Source organism: Xyrauchen texanus, chromosome 38 (genome assembly GCF_025860055.1).
Source record: "Xyrauchen texanus isolate HMW12.3.18 chromosome 38, RBS_HiC_50CHRs, whole genome shotgun sequence".
In the NCBI taxonomy this organism is placed as follows: Eukaryota; Metazoa; Chordata; class Actinopteri; order Cypriniformes; family Catostomidae; genus Xyrauchen; species Xyrauchen texanus.
The window spans coordinates 36,556,349-36,571,372 of NC_068313.1; the positions used below are offsets into that span (position 1 = coordinate 36,556,349).

The following is a 15,024-nucleotide window of genomic DNA, read 5'->3' on the forward strand; positions in this document are numbered from 1 at the left end:
CGGAGGCATAATTAGCCTAATACGAGACCGGGTGTGTAGTATCACGACCCGGCCCCGCCCTCCGCCCTGCCACACTGACCTTTTAGGAAGGCTCTCTGGGAGGGGCTGTGGAGAGGGATTTATATTATATATATATATATATAGTGATTTATTATTATTATTATGTATATATACACTGCCGTTCAAAAGTTTTGGGTCACTTGACTGAAATGGTTCCCATGATCTTAAAAACCTTTTGATTTGAAGGCATATGCTCAAATGTTTGAAATTTTGTTTTTGAAATGGATGACTTGGGCCAAATAATAAAGAAAAGCAGCTAATAAGTGCCCAGCATACAGATGGGAACTCCTTCAATACTAAAAAGCATTCCAGGGTGATACCTCAAGAAGTCGGTTGAGAAAATGTAGTGTGTTTATATATATACAGTCAGGTCCATAAATATTGGGACATCGACACAATTCTAATCTTTTTGGCTCTATACACCACCACAATGGATTTGAAATGAAACGAACAAGATGTGCTTTAACTGCAGACTTTCAGCTTTAATCTGAGGGTATTTATCAGGTGAACTGTGTAGGAATTACAACAGTTTGTATATGTGCCTCCCACTTTTTAAGGGACCAAAAGTAATGGGACAGATTAACAATCATAAATCAAACTTTCACTTTTTAATACTTGGTTGCAAATCCTTTGCAGTCAATTACAGCCTGAAGTCTGGAACGCATAGACATCACTAGACGCTGGGTTTCATCCCTGGTGATGCTCTGCCAGGCCTCTACTGCAACTGTCTTCAGTTCCTGCTTGTTCTTGGGGCATTTTCCCTTCAGTTATGTCTTCAGCAAGTGAAATGCATGCTCAATCAGATTCAGGTCAGGTGATTGACTTGGCCATTGCATAACATTCCACTTCTTTCCCTTAAAAAACTCTTTGGTTGCTTTCGCAGTATGCTTCGGGTCATTGTCCATCTGTACTGTGAAGCGCTGTCCAATGAGTTCTGAAGCATTTGGCTGAAAATGAGCAGATAATATTGCCCGAAACACTTCAGAATTCATCCTGCTGCTTTTGTCAGCAGTCACATCGTCAATAAATACAAGAGAACCATTGGCAGCCATACATGCCGACGCCATGACACTACCACCACCATGCTTCACTGATGAGGTGGTATGCTTTGGATCATGAGCAGTTCCTTTCCTTCTCCATACTCTTCTCTTCCCATCACTCTGGTACAAGTTGATCTTTGTCTCATCTGTCCATAGGATGTTGTTCCAGAACTGTGAAGGCTTTTTTAGATGTTGTTTGGCAAACTCTATTCTGGCCTTCCTGCTTTTGAGGCTCACCAATGGTTTTCATCTTGTGGTGAACCCTCTGTATTCACTCTGGTGAAGTCTTCTCTTGATTGTTGACTTTGACACACATACACCTCCTGGAGAGTGTTCTTGATCTGGCCAACTGTTGTGAAGGGTGTTTTCTTCACCAGGGAAAGAATTCTTCGGTCATCCACCACAGTTGTTTTCCGTGGTCTTTCCGGGTCTTTTGGTGTTGCTGAGCTCACCGGTGCGTTCTTTCTATTTAAGAATGTTCCAAACAGTTGATTTGGCCACACCTAATGTTTTTGCTATCTCTCTGATGGGTTTGTTTTGATTTTTCAGCCTAATGATGGCTTCCTTCACTGATAGTGACAGCTCTTTGGATCTCATATTGAGAGTTGACAGCAACAGATTCCAAATGCAAATAGCACACTTGAAATGAACTCTGGACCTTTTATCTGCTCCTTGTAAATGGAATAATGAGGGAATAACACACACCTGGCCATGGAACAGCTGAGCAGCCAATTGTCCCATTACATTTGGCCCCTTAAAAAGTGGGAGGCACATATACAAACTGTTGTAATTCCTACACCGTTCACCTGATTTGGATGTAAATACCCTCAAATTAAAGCTGAAAGTCTGCAGTTAAATCACATCTTGTTCGTTTAATTTCAAATCCATTGTGGTGGTGTATAGAGCCAAAAAGATTAAAATTTTGTCGATGTCCCAATATTTATGGACCTGACTGTGTGTGTGTGTATATATATATATATATATATATATATATATATATATATATATATATATATATATATATATATATATATAGTTGTATAATTTGACTTTGACAACAGGGATGTTTGTTGGGGGTCAGGTTGGGGATTGGGAATAATGGGGGGAAATATAGTAAACAAGTATCTGTGGAATAAGCCCTCCTAAAACCTGACTGCAAATTCATAAAATTCTTCAAACTCATCTGTTTATGCACAACCTTTCTAAAAATGTTGAAGCCACACTAAGGATGTGGCTAAATTAAATATTAATTTATTTTTTAATACTACATTAAAGGGTAACTAAACCCTAAACCAACTTTTTTTAGTTAATGATCTGTAAGCATGGGGCTTTATTAGTACTGGTCATTGATTCAAGTAAATTTTTTGACATTTGTGTATAAAGTGTTTTAATTCTACAATATATGGTGTAAAAACGTCTGAGTGCTGCCCTCTTCAGGTTGAATGGTGGCTACTGCAGTTGCATTTTCCTATTGGCTGTTGCGGTACTTCGTGACGTAAGCGGTGACAGCTGACGTAAGCAGGTTCCAGCTCACCACGCCAGATTCATGTACATGTCGTCTTGCGACCGTGTGAGGAATAATAATAACATAGAGTCTGACAGCAGCTGTCAATTAATCCGTCACTACGAGTCTCAGGTGCCCTTAACTTCAAACATGCCAGTCTATTGCATACTGTGGCAACTCAAAAACAAACACAAAGACAATGTTATGCTTCATTTAACAAACCAAATAACTTTCAGCTGTGTTTGATATAAAGTGATTTTCACCAAATTAGCAATTTAGCATGCTTACTCAAGTATAAGGTGTTGGATAGCTGTATAGCTGCTGGAAATGGGACCTGTCTAGATTTGATCAAAAGTGACCTTTTTTTTCCAAACATCTTTTCCATTTGTACCCTCACTATATTCGAAAAACCCATCACACTTAATTTATGTAAAAGTATTTAGTGATTTACTGTATCAAAGGCTTTTTGAAGGTCCAAAAGAACCATACCACACAATTTTCAATCATCAATCTGTTTCCTTTCATAATCTGTTAAATATAGTAAACAAGAAGAGGTCATGTGACGCTATGCGAGGATCGGATGTGTGATTGCGCCCCCTTCTGCTGATGGTTTATTTGATACTGCTGTTGGGAAACTTTGAAGTTTCAAATATTAATAAAACTATTCGCTCCTTACTTCAAAAAGACATTGTCACTATGCCAAACTGTACTGTTTATTGGAATAGACTGGTGGAAGATTTATTATGGAAGGCCATCTGAACTTTACCAAACAAATATTTATTAGTAAATAAAGTTTAGGAAATAACTTTCAAAATACTACCCTGAAAATATTTTTCTTGGTAAATTTAAAAAGGATATTGATTTAAACTCTTCTTTTTGCAATACATTGGCTGAAACCTTTTTTATTTTGGCACTGTGCTCATGTAAGGACATTTTGGAAAGATTTATAATTGATAAAATTGACCCACTTTTTCTGTGTGTTTAGAAAACATTATTTTTGGTTTTACTGCTATCCCCTCAAATAAAAGGATAGAATACTATATTATAAATTATATTACAATTTTTTGCTAAATTTCATATACATAAATGTAAGTCCAGTAAATACCAAGCTTTATTTTTGGTTCTTGAAAAAGAAATTCAAATATACATCAAGACTAATTTTCATTCACATAATAAGAAAGAAATTAAAAGAGTTTCTATATGTGAGTCCTGTAATATATTTACATAATGTCTTACCCCATTTCTGTATGTTTATATATATATATAGGCTACACACACACACACATCTATCTGTCTGTCTGTCTATCTATCTGTCTATAATGTATGTATTATTGCAGTTCTGACTGTACATTGACTCTGTTTGTTTGAAGTTTAATAATACAAAAATATAAAAACGTTAATGTGGCTTTCCGTGAGATTCCCACCAGACGCGCGGATGACGTCAGGAAGAACGCGTGTTTACGTCTAGATGAGCGCGTGCACGTCACTGCTGCTGATCATTCACTGACTGGACTTTGATATATTCGAGTTATGTGATTAAATATTATATCATGATTTTAATGAATGGCCATGAGAACGTTCAATGTTGTCCCATGTATTTAATTAATGTATAGAACAGTCCAGAATGGCCCTGTAGTAACTGAACTGTCACTTTGAGTAACAAAAAGGCCTCGTCTATGACTTAAAACTAACCATAACTGCACAATTAAATAAGTAAACAGTAAAAAAGAGGATGCAACCTTAAAACAAGACAGTCACAGTAGGTGGCGATAATGCACCATAGCGTTGGTGCCACCCGCCATAAAACCGAAGAAGAAGAAGCTGCACGATGACTCGTGTTTCACTCAGACACGAGCATGCGCAGTTCGCTGTTGTAACTTCACCTGTTACAATGATTAGTCTTCATCTCACCTGTCGTGACATTGGAAGGATTAGGTCGTGACTGATTTCTACCCCGGACATTATTAAGAGGCTTAAAGATATTTTCACATATCACAGTAAGTTATAATAATAATAATAATAATAATAATGAAGCCTATTTTAAAAGCAATAAACTCTTGTTGGATGTTTGGATATTAGTGATCAGATAAAGTATTGATAGTTTATATCACACTCAGTTTTTCACAGTGTGTCATTTTAAGATCGAGCACTACACGTCGATATTTTAAGCCGCATAATCTTTTATATTTGTAGAGTATTTTCAGTAGTCGCATATTTCTGAGAGATATCCATTCGTCTTTGTGTTTAATAGATTTTCACGACAGTCAGATCAAATGAACTCCAGAAACAACGACTAGATATAAATATCCTCAATGGTGTGACCTGAGATGTTTTTCTTTTCTCATAAAATAAATAAATATAAACTTTAATAAAGAGGATAATCAGAAGTACACCTCTCTGCTTGTTCATGTAGTTGAGAAACCTGTATTTGAGGCTGTTTGAGCTGTTATTCACACTAGTGGATTTGATCCGCCCACAATTATTTACATTCTGCTGTTCTGAAAATGAGGTAAAGCAGAAGTCTGGTAGTTATTTTTGATCTTTTAATGCTGATTTAGAGAGTAAAGTATGATAGTGAAGCGGCTCTGAGTGTTGTTCTTTCTGTTTAGTTTCTTTTATCAGTGTAGTGAAAGTTTCAGTTCAGTATCTTGATGTTTTTGTGTGTTTGTGTTCTTCAAATGCAGGTCTGAAGATTATTATGAGATATTTTGGAGAGAGCTGCTTCTAAAATGAGTCTCTATGAGGAGAGAGAGGATGGAGCTGTTCACCATCAGAGAGCAGCATCTCCAGAATCCAGCTGTGTGTTTATGAAGAGTAACAACTCCATGATTAAACCCCCTGATCTCAGTGATGGAGCAGTGACCTCTGACCCTGTGTGAGTATAAACATGATGCAGGTGGTTTAGCTGATGTGGGATGATGTAGAATAGAGGTGCACAATTGGCAGACCTCAGTCCGGCTATAGAATAATAGAATGGCGTGCTTAAAAGTCAGGAAAATCACTACAGAAAATGTAGCTTTCAAAGAGGAGTGGACAGACAAATATGCCTTTATCCTTATGCAGCGAGTGTCAAACCACTCTGCCTGATATGTTCAGAGACCGTGGCTCTAATAAAAAGTGCCAACATGAAGCGCCACTATGAAACAAAACACTAATCTTTTGAGCTAACATATCCACAGCAGTCTGAGGTGAGGGCATGCAAAATAAACTAACTCAAAGCCCAGTTTGAAAGAGTGAAATACTAACAGAGGAAGTATTAACACAGTTTGATGAAGCTATTCGGAGTGCACCGTACATAGCATTAGCTGTTGATGAATCTACTGATGTGAGTGATAAGGAATCACAGAGAAGGAATTCTGTGAAGACATGTTAGGTGCAACCCCACTCGAGACTCATACAAGAGGAAAGGACATACACATGGCCATAAAGGAGATGCTGAGAAAGATGGGAATAGATCTAAAACAAGTTGTCTCCATCACCTCAGACTGGGCCCCTGCCATGATAGGAAGAGACAGAGGTGCTGTGGCACGGCTGAAAGAGGACAACCCTGATCTCATAGCTTACCACTGCATCATTCATCAGTCTGTCCTGTGCGCCAATCTGTCTGAAGTGTATGCTGAAGTGATTAATACAATGATGAAACTCAACTTCCTCTGGGCATCCTCATCTCTATCAACATCACCTGCTGAGAGAATTCCTGAAAGAAGTTGAGGCAAATGACCTACTGCTGCACAACAACGTAAGATGGCTCAGACCTACCAACAGTGTAGGGAAAAGTTAAAAAAGTTAAAGTGACTACAGAACCATCAATGAAAAATGGAAGTGGTTCAACCAAATGGACACAATCTAAAATGGCGAGCAATGGGAGGGAGAGTGTCCTGAACTCGATCACGGCGTTGATTCACGATGGAGGATGGTAGTTTTTTGTTACGTTAACTCTATACTCATATGCTTGAAAGCTTCACTGTATTTAGTTGACCAGCTATTGGAAAGCTTCTAAAACAACCAGGCCAATTTAACTGTTACACTTGTGTAAAATCACCATGAAACACTGCTTTATGCAGCACAATGAGTTAGTAGCAAACAGCTAGCGCTCGTGTTATTGTTTATGGTCAGTAATGTTTGTCGCGTTTAAGATGATGTCACAGCAGTAGAGGCGGCGCAACTATGATGATCAGCCTATAATCCCACCCACATTGAGGAGGCACTAAAGTGCAGTGGAAAAGCAAGCTCAGAAAAGTAAAGCGAGCAGAGTCGAGTCGACCGTAACGTGCATCGGAAATGTGCCTTAACTGATCATGACAGTTTCTGGCTAGTTTGAATTGAGGTCAATGGGTTTTGGATAACAGGGTGCTCGAAATGATTGCTAGGTTATGGCAAATTAGTTTAAAAATGATACCTGAAGCCTAATTGCTCATCCAAGTAAAACAAGCCAACTGTCATTTCTCTAGGACATTCTGATCCAAAGATATCAATGTTAGCCAGTTTGAATTGATGTCAATGGGTTATGGATGCTAGGGTGCTCTAAATAGTTGCTAGGGCATGGCTAAGTATTTTTCATGATAATAACTGAAGTCTAATTGCTGAACTAAGAAGACTGGTTTTCCCATGTCTAACCAAAGTAACACTACAGGCCTTGACCATGTTTGGCTCCACATACAGTTGTGAGTCTTCTTTCTCCACTATGAAGATCATTAAAAATAAGTACCATTCTGGACTCACCAATGAGCACCAACATATGCTCATGAGAACGGCACTGACTCATTTCAGCCAAGGTTCAAATTACTGGTAGGGCAAGCAAAAGCCCATTTCTCTCACTAAAGAAGAGAGATGGTGAATTGAAGTGGGAGAGAGTAGGAAAGATAAACTTTAAACCTCTTTTTTTCAGAAACGGTAATTTAAAAAAAATTTTTTGTGAAGATGCCGTCTTGTTTTGCTTGAAATGAGAACATTTGTGATGGACCTACTTTTATTTATGATGAGGCTGCATATTTATTTTACCTCATGTTTAATGTGTCTGCATTGAAAACGTGCAATAAATATTGTTGAAATGTTTTTGAAATGTAGTACTTTGTTTATTAGCTATACATGTACAAGAACGACAAATGCCCCCAAATCATAGTGCACTTTAGATGTTTTAATGGTTTGGACCTTTGGGGGGAGAAATGTTAGTCACTGGACCTCTTTGAATTGTAATTGTGCACCCCTGATGTAGAACATTAATGAATATGAGAGTCAGTAACAGAATGCACACAGCGATAAGATTAGATGTGATCATAAACATTTATTGGGTGATTTTATCTGGTGATTTTATTGTGAGACAGTTAAACAGAATAAACACAAAGCGATCTAAACTATTACTTATTTACATTCATCTCAATTCTATTACAAAACTTAAAATGCTAAGAGAGTGCAAATATTGACCAGGTTAACATTCACATTACATATTTAACCACATGGGAATGTACAAGGGATTATATATACATGGACTAGTGAAGTCCATTGAAGTCATTTTTATTTGTATAGTGCTTTTCACAATAACACATTTAGTTTCACAGCAGCTTTACAGAAGGTCATGCCTTGATGTCTTTAAAGTGTCATGAATCCCCCTGTTTCAGCAGGAGTTCTTCACACCTCTGATATGAAAAGGTTTCAGAAATCAGATGTGGTAAGGTGGAATGTTAAATAGGTGGAGAAAGAGAGCAGATTGCAATAAAGGGGAGGGCCAGAAACGCAATAAGACAGATAATATGTTCACCTACCGAGAGCAGCAGGTTCAGCTGTTCTGAACGCTCTGAGGAGGTGGAGGTCTTTTCTCCCCCAGAATCCCCAGGAACACACGGTGACCAGATGTGACGTTGCTTCAACTTTTTTTTTAGAACGAAATGGCTCAACTTAAAAATGACCTTCACCAAAAAATAAAAATGTCTGCTATCATTGTTTTCAATTATGTGTAACATGTACATATTTGTTAACATCTCAAAAAATGTGTTTTGGGGTTTCATGAACCTTTATCCCCCAGTAGACAAGCCAAAGCTGACTGTGACAAAGAAAAATCTCCTGAAGTTATTAGTTAGTGGTGAGACAAACCACGAGGAACCTGCCTAAGTTGTGGAGCCCATCCTGCTCTTGCTTTACTGTAACTGTATATGCTACTATACAGTATAATATTATTCGGCTAAATTATATGAAGACACTGTCGCCACCTACCCAAACAAAACATGTATTTATGCTTTAATGACCGCTGCACCTGAGATTGCGTGAACAAAACCTGATGATCATGTGATTCAGCATAAATAAAAAATAAAATCCAAACAGCATCTTGTGTGTTTCAATGGAAAGTCTGTAGAAAGACATGAACACATTTGTTTATTTGATTATTGCCCTACTGTAGAAAGGGTGGATTTTTTTAAGTTATGATGTAAAATGAAGAAAGTCATATTCTGAACTATTTCATAGTAACTGAACATAGAGTGGTGGTGGTGTAGTGGTCTAATGCACATAACTGGTAAACTTGTAATCAGAAGGTTGCTGGTTCAATCACCACAGTCACCACCATTGTGTCCTTGAGTAAGACACTTAACTCCAGGTTGCTCCGGGGGGGATTGTCCTTGTAAAGTCGCTTTGGATAAAAGCGTCTGCCAAATGCATAAATGTAACTAATTAAATAAGTACATTTATTAACATTTGACATTTTTAAAATTCTCTGAACAAAAGCTTAGATTTATTTGCTTTAATTGATGCACAAATTATGCCTGGAACATTCTCAAATCATAATAACATGGAGAAACTTTTACATTTCATGCATGTTTATGTGCATGCTGTCGTTGAAGTGAAAGAGCACAATAGTAGGGGTGGCGGGAAAAATCGATTCTTAGATGCATCTAGTGATGGCGAGATGAAGCTTCATAAAGCATTGAAGCGTTACATCCAATTGGTTCACTCATGTGCCGAAGCTTCATGGTGCTTCATTTGCTCTATTGTGCCATCAAGTGGACAATAAATGTAAAACGTGCAGTGTGATTATAATGACACTATGGCTTTGGTGTCTGAAGCATTGAATGAATTAATCAATGATGTTTGTGATGCTTATACATAAAGTATAAATTTTTATATGGTGTCTGTCTTTATGATACAATGACAGGGTCAAAATGAAAAGTGGAAACAAGGGAGAGCGTTGTCATGTGAATGTGCTTGTGTTACTTATTTTTTGACTGTGCTGACACAGTCAGCATTTTATTCATTTTTATTTAAAAATAACAACTTCTCCACAGTGCTCGGCTTCAGGCGGTTTCTTTTTTTGAGATTATTTCACCTGCTTTAGAAAATACCCTTTCACAGGGCACAGATGAAGCAGGGGTACAGAGAAAAGCAATAGCAAGTTGGTACAAGTTGGGATATACTTTTTCTGTCTTTCCCAATATTCCAGGGGTTCTCCACTCTGGCGATGTTTGGTTCACCCAAGTACTTCTGGACCTCCACTGTTGCATCTGCAGTGACATTTTGAGCCCTAGTCTGCAGGACTGTGGTGTCCAAACGATGCCACAGTTTGTTACCTAAGACAGACAGACAGGCTGTAAGTGACTAAATACAATAATTAGACATTTATTAGACAACAATTAGAATGTATCCAGTATCTATTACTTTGAGTCAAAGGCTGAGAAGCTTCTGATGTGTGTGGTTGTGAGGAGGACGAGGAGGAGGACGGGCTGTTTCGAATAACAGCAGCACATTCAGCAGTGAGCCTCTTCTCGGCCTCTGCTGCTTTATTGGGGCTAAAGAAGCCTATCTTTTTAAACCTGGGATCAAGCAGTGTCGCCAGTGACATGATGCTCATTGATTGCAATGTGAATAGCTTCTCCCGTAACTGTCTCTTCAGACTCTCAGCCATTGCTTTGCTCTCTGGAGTTTGGAGAATTCCCATGTCCTCCTCCAGTGTGTGGTGTAGCATTGACAAAAGAGGAATGACTTTTGATCCGGATACTCTCTTCTCCTCTGACAGCTCAACTGTGGCATCATGAAATGGGGACAGCACTTTTAGACATTCTGCAATAATATTGTACTGTTCTGATGACAGTGGGGCAACGTCAGTGCGAAGGCCTGCCAAAGCTGCTCCTACAGGTTCCCTGAGGTCATAAACACGTTGGAGCATATGGTATGTGCTGTTCCAACGTGTATCCACTTCTTGAACTAGCTTCAGTGCTGGCTGGCCCATTTGCTCCTGCACCTGTGTCAGCCTCTCCTGTAAAATTAGCAATCAAAAAGTGATTAATGCAAGTGTCACTGCAGCAGCACAAAACAGTGGCATTTAGAATATTGCAATGAAATAAAGAACTTCACCTTTGCAGTTGTGCTGCTCCTGAAATAGCCCACTATCTTCCTTGAGTTTGCCCGGATGACAGACAACACAGCGTTTTGGTCAAGAGCCTTTTTACAAGCAAATTCAAAGTATGCGCCACACAATTTGTGTGGCACTAAACGAAGCTCCTTGGCACAAGCACCCATATTTGCAGCACCATCAGTCACAAGGCAAGTAACTTTGTTTGTAATACCCCACTGTGACATAAGTGCTGCTTTTACTTGTGCCAAATTTTCAGCAGTATGTGCCTCAGGGAAATACAGCACCCCTAAAACAACAGACTGCAAAGAGGTGCTTGCATCTATAAAATGGCATGTCACAGCTAGATATGCATCGGGTGTTTATAGAGGTCCACATATCTGATGTTAAACTAACTGCTGAGGCCTTCAACACCAAGGCTTTGGCTTTCTCCTTGGATTCCTTATATTTGTCCTCCACCATAGCTTTCAAAGCCTAAAGGAAAGAAGAGAACACTCTTGGAATGGCAAATATGGGAAAAAAGGGAAAAATACATGTGCTCACATACGCACCTGCCTTGTGGGGAGAACATAGGTTGGGTTCAAAGCTTTAACAAGCTTTCTGAACCCTTTGTCCTCCACAATAGTGAAAGGCTGGGAATCCTCAATCACCATATTGACCAAGCCCTCATCCACATCCTTCTCTCCTGATGACAAAAAATCCATTAATTAGATTAATTAATTATTTACAGTATCAGTTAATGTTGTCTAATACAAATATACCATGTCATTTTATGTTGGTATGCTGTCTTATCATTGCATCCTAAAATGGCTTACCTGAGCCTGGTCCACCTTGGTTGGTCTCCTTGTTTTCGTGCAGGGCTCTATAATGCCTCAGCATAGATGAGGTGTTGTTGTTGTATCCAAGTTCTTTGGGACACAACAGACACTTCACCTTTTAAAATACCAGAAATAAGAAGAAAGACATTAGAACAAGTAATACCTTGTGTTGCCGCGTTTATTTATATTACACTAGTTATTATTACAATGTAAATACATTATTTGGTGAGATCAGCTCAAAGTGTTCCCAGACAGGGTAAAATCTCCTTTTTCTTGCTGGTTCCATCGCAAAAAAAGAAGCTTGAATAGATCGCTAACAAACTCAAGAAAGTCCCAAGTCCACAAAATGTGAGGGGGAATCCATTGCATTTTGCTGGCCCTTATATTTCAAATAGACCGCCAAACCGCGAACCACTTCCTGAAGCAGTCACGTGGTACAGGCGGCTCGCGAGGCTTCAAACGTCACCACATACGTCACCGACACAAGCCTCGATACGTGCTTCACAGAAATCATCCCGGATTACTCGACACGCTTCGAAGCCTCGATACGGGAGGACACATCACTAGATGCATCACGATGCGGACTTGCACGATTCTGAATCGATTTACAAACGTCAAACATCGATTTTATGAATGTTTCTTGCTAACGTAATGTTGACGGAACGCAAAAGACTCGCCTCGTAATTGTGCAACTACAGCACCCGGACAGTCTTTTGGCATGCACTTAACACGAGACACAGGTGGCTCAGCAGGAAATTCGACCGGCACCCTCGGGATTAATGTAAGTGTATGGAAGCACTTTGTATTTTATGAAGATGAAGGGAAACGTGAGTTAGATAAGAGACACATTGTACGCAAGTTGTGTTAAACTAAAATAAAATATTTTCGAAACACGACAAACATGAAAACCCATATTACACGTTTCCACCCGGAGGAAGAAAATAAACTGCCGGTTGTAGCTGCGAACCAGATGACAATCGAGCAAGTGATGTCAAAGCTTCCACCCAGCTCCGAAAAGGCTAAGAGAATTACAAATTCGATTGCAATATTTATTGCCAAGGATTTGCGTCCTTACTCGGTTGTTGAAAAGCAGGGCTTTCGGGGTTGCGCACGTTGGAGCCGAGATACAACATCCCATCTCGTAAATACTACACTGACACAGCGATCCCCACACTTATGTATTATACTTATGTATTCCTGGCACTAGTGTATCTGCAGAAAGAGCTTTTTCTACAGTAGGAGATATAGTCACTGCACACTTGCATCTGAACATTTTGACCAGCTCCTGTTCTAACACAAGAACTTGCACATCACTAGCTAAACACATTTACACCATCACGCACTGTCACTTATTTCATATCAATATATGCTGCAAAGAGACCTGGAAGTAAACCCAGAGTCTTACTAAGTTCTACAGAGTTTACTGTACTGCCCTCCACTTAGTGTGTCAGCCATTTATAAAAAGGTAGTCAACATTTTGACTCCCCTCTGCTTTTTATTGTGGTATAAAGCTAAATGTTTTTGTTTTTTTTTACCTGAGGGACTCTTATGTTCTCGATTTAGTTTAAAGCAAGAAGCTTAAGACTCTTATCATTGTATAAGTGCAATTTATATAATTTTTTTAATTTAAGTGCAATTTACAAGTTATTCAGAATATGCCACAGGGAGTAACAGCATACATTTTTCCCCATGTGGAGCACTGGTTGCATATTTATTAGTGATGTAGCAGAGAATGGGCAACAGAGAGATGTGGAACACGTGTGAACCCTCTTAAAACTAGACGATTATGGCAGACCACAGATTAGACTGAAGCATTATACTCATGTGATTAACTTTTAAGAACATTAAAGGTGTTTTCAAGTGAGCAATGAAATGCATCAAACAAACTGAGCTGAAGCCTGCAAAAATGTAAATATTTGTGGTCTTTTTTTTATTTTTTATTGGGGGTGCTGGAATGCCGTTCCGATCCGTTCCATCCTAATTTAACCCCTGGGTGGGTACAACAAGTCTTGTTTTCATTGAAAAGATTGAGCAAACAAATTTTTCAATATGATGGTAATGGAATGTTTAAAAGTGTAATGGAAACTAGTGTATATGATTGCCGCTTGCCATGGCTAAACTCGTCACATGGCATGTTCTAGCAGGTTACACATATTTTTGGGCAGTTTCTCCCAATCTTCTTTGCAGGACCTCTCAAACTCCATCAGGTTGGATGGGGAGTGTCGTGCACAGCCATTTTCAGATCTCTCCAGAGATGTTCAATCGGGTTCAAGTCTGGGCTCTGGCTGGCCAACTCAAGGATATTCACAGAGTTGTCCCGTAGCCACTCCTTTGTTATCTTGGCTGTGTGCTAAGGGTCATTGTCCTGTTGGAAGATGAACCTTTGCCCCAGTCTAAGGTCCAGAGTGCTCTGGAGCAGGTTTTCATCAAGGATGTCTCTGTATATTGCTGCATTCATCTTTCCCTCGATCCTGACTAGTCTCCCAGTTCCTACCGCTGAAAAACATCCCCGCTGCCACCACCACGCTTCACTGTAGGGATGGTATTGGCCAGGTGATGATTGGTGGAGTGCTGCAGAGATGGTTGTTCTTCTGGAGTGTTCTCCTCTCTCCACAGAGAAACGCTGGAGCTCGACCATCGGGTTCTTCGTCACCTCCCTTACTAAGGCCCTTCTCCCCCAATTGCTCAGTTTGGCCGGGCAGCCAGCTCTAGGAAGAGTCCCATTGGTTCCAAACTTCCATTTACGGATGGCCGCTGTGCTAATTGAGACCTTCAATGCTGCAGAAATGTTTCTGTAACCTTCCCCAGATCTGTGCCTCGATACAATCCTGTCTCAGAGGTCTACAGACAATTCCTTGGACTTCATGGCTTGGTTTGTGCTCTGACATGCACTGTTAACTGTGGGACCTTATATTGACAGGTGTGTGCCTTTCCAAATCATGTCCAATCAACTGAATTTACCACAGGTGGACTCCAATCAAGTTGTAGAAACATCTCAAGGATGATCAGTGGAAACAGGATGCACCTGAGCTCAATTTTGAGTGTCATGGCAAAGGCTGTGAATACTTATGAACATGTGATTCGTTTCGTTTTTTATTTTTAATAAATTTGCAAAGATTTCAAAAAAACTTATTTCACGTTGTCATTATGGGGTATTGTTTGTATAATTTTGAGGAAAATAATGAATTTAACAAATTTTGGAATAAGGCTGTAACATAATAAAATGTGGATAAAGTGAAGCGCTGTGAACACTTTCCAGATGCA

General features: G+C 39.3%; 1 pseudogene; it reads left to right on the top strand.

Annotated features, from left to right (window-relative positions):
* The first annotated feature begins 4,473 nt into the window (after window positions 1–4,473).
* LOC127632138 (NACHT, LRR and PYD domains-containing protein 3-like) overlaps window positions 4,474–15,024 on the top strand; it is a 29,421-nt pseudogene continuing 18,870 nt past the window's right edge.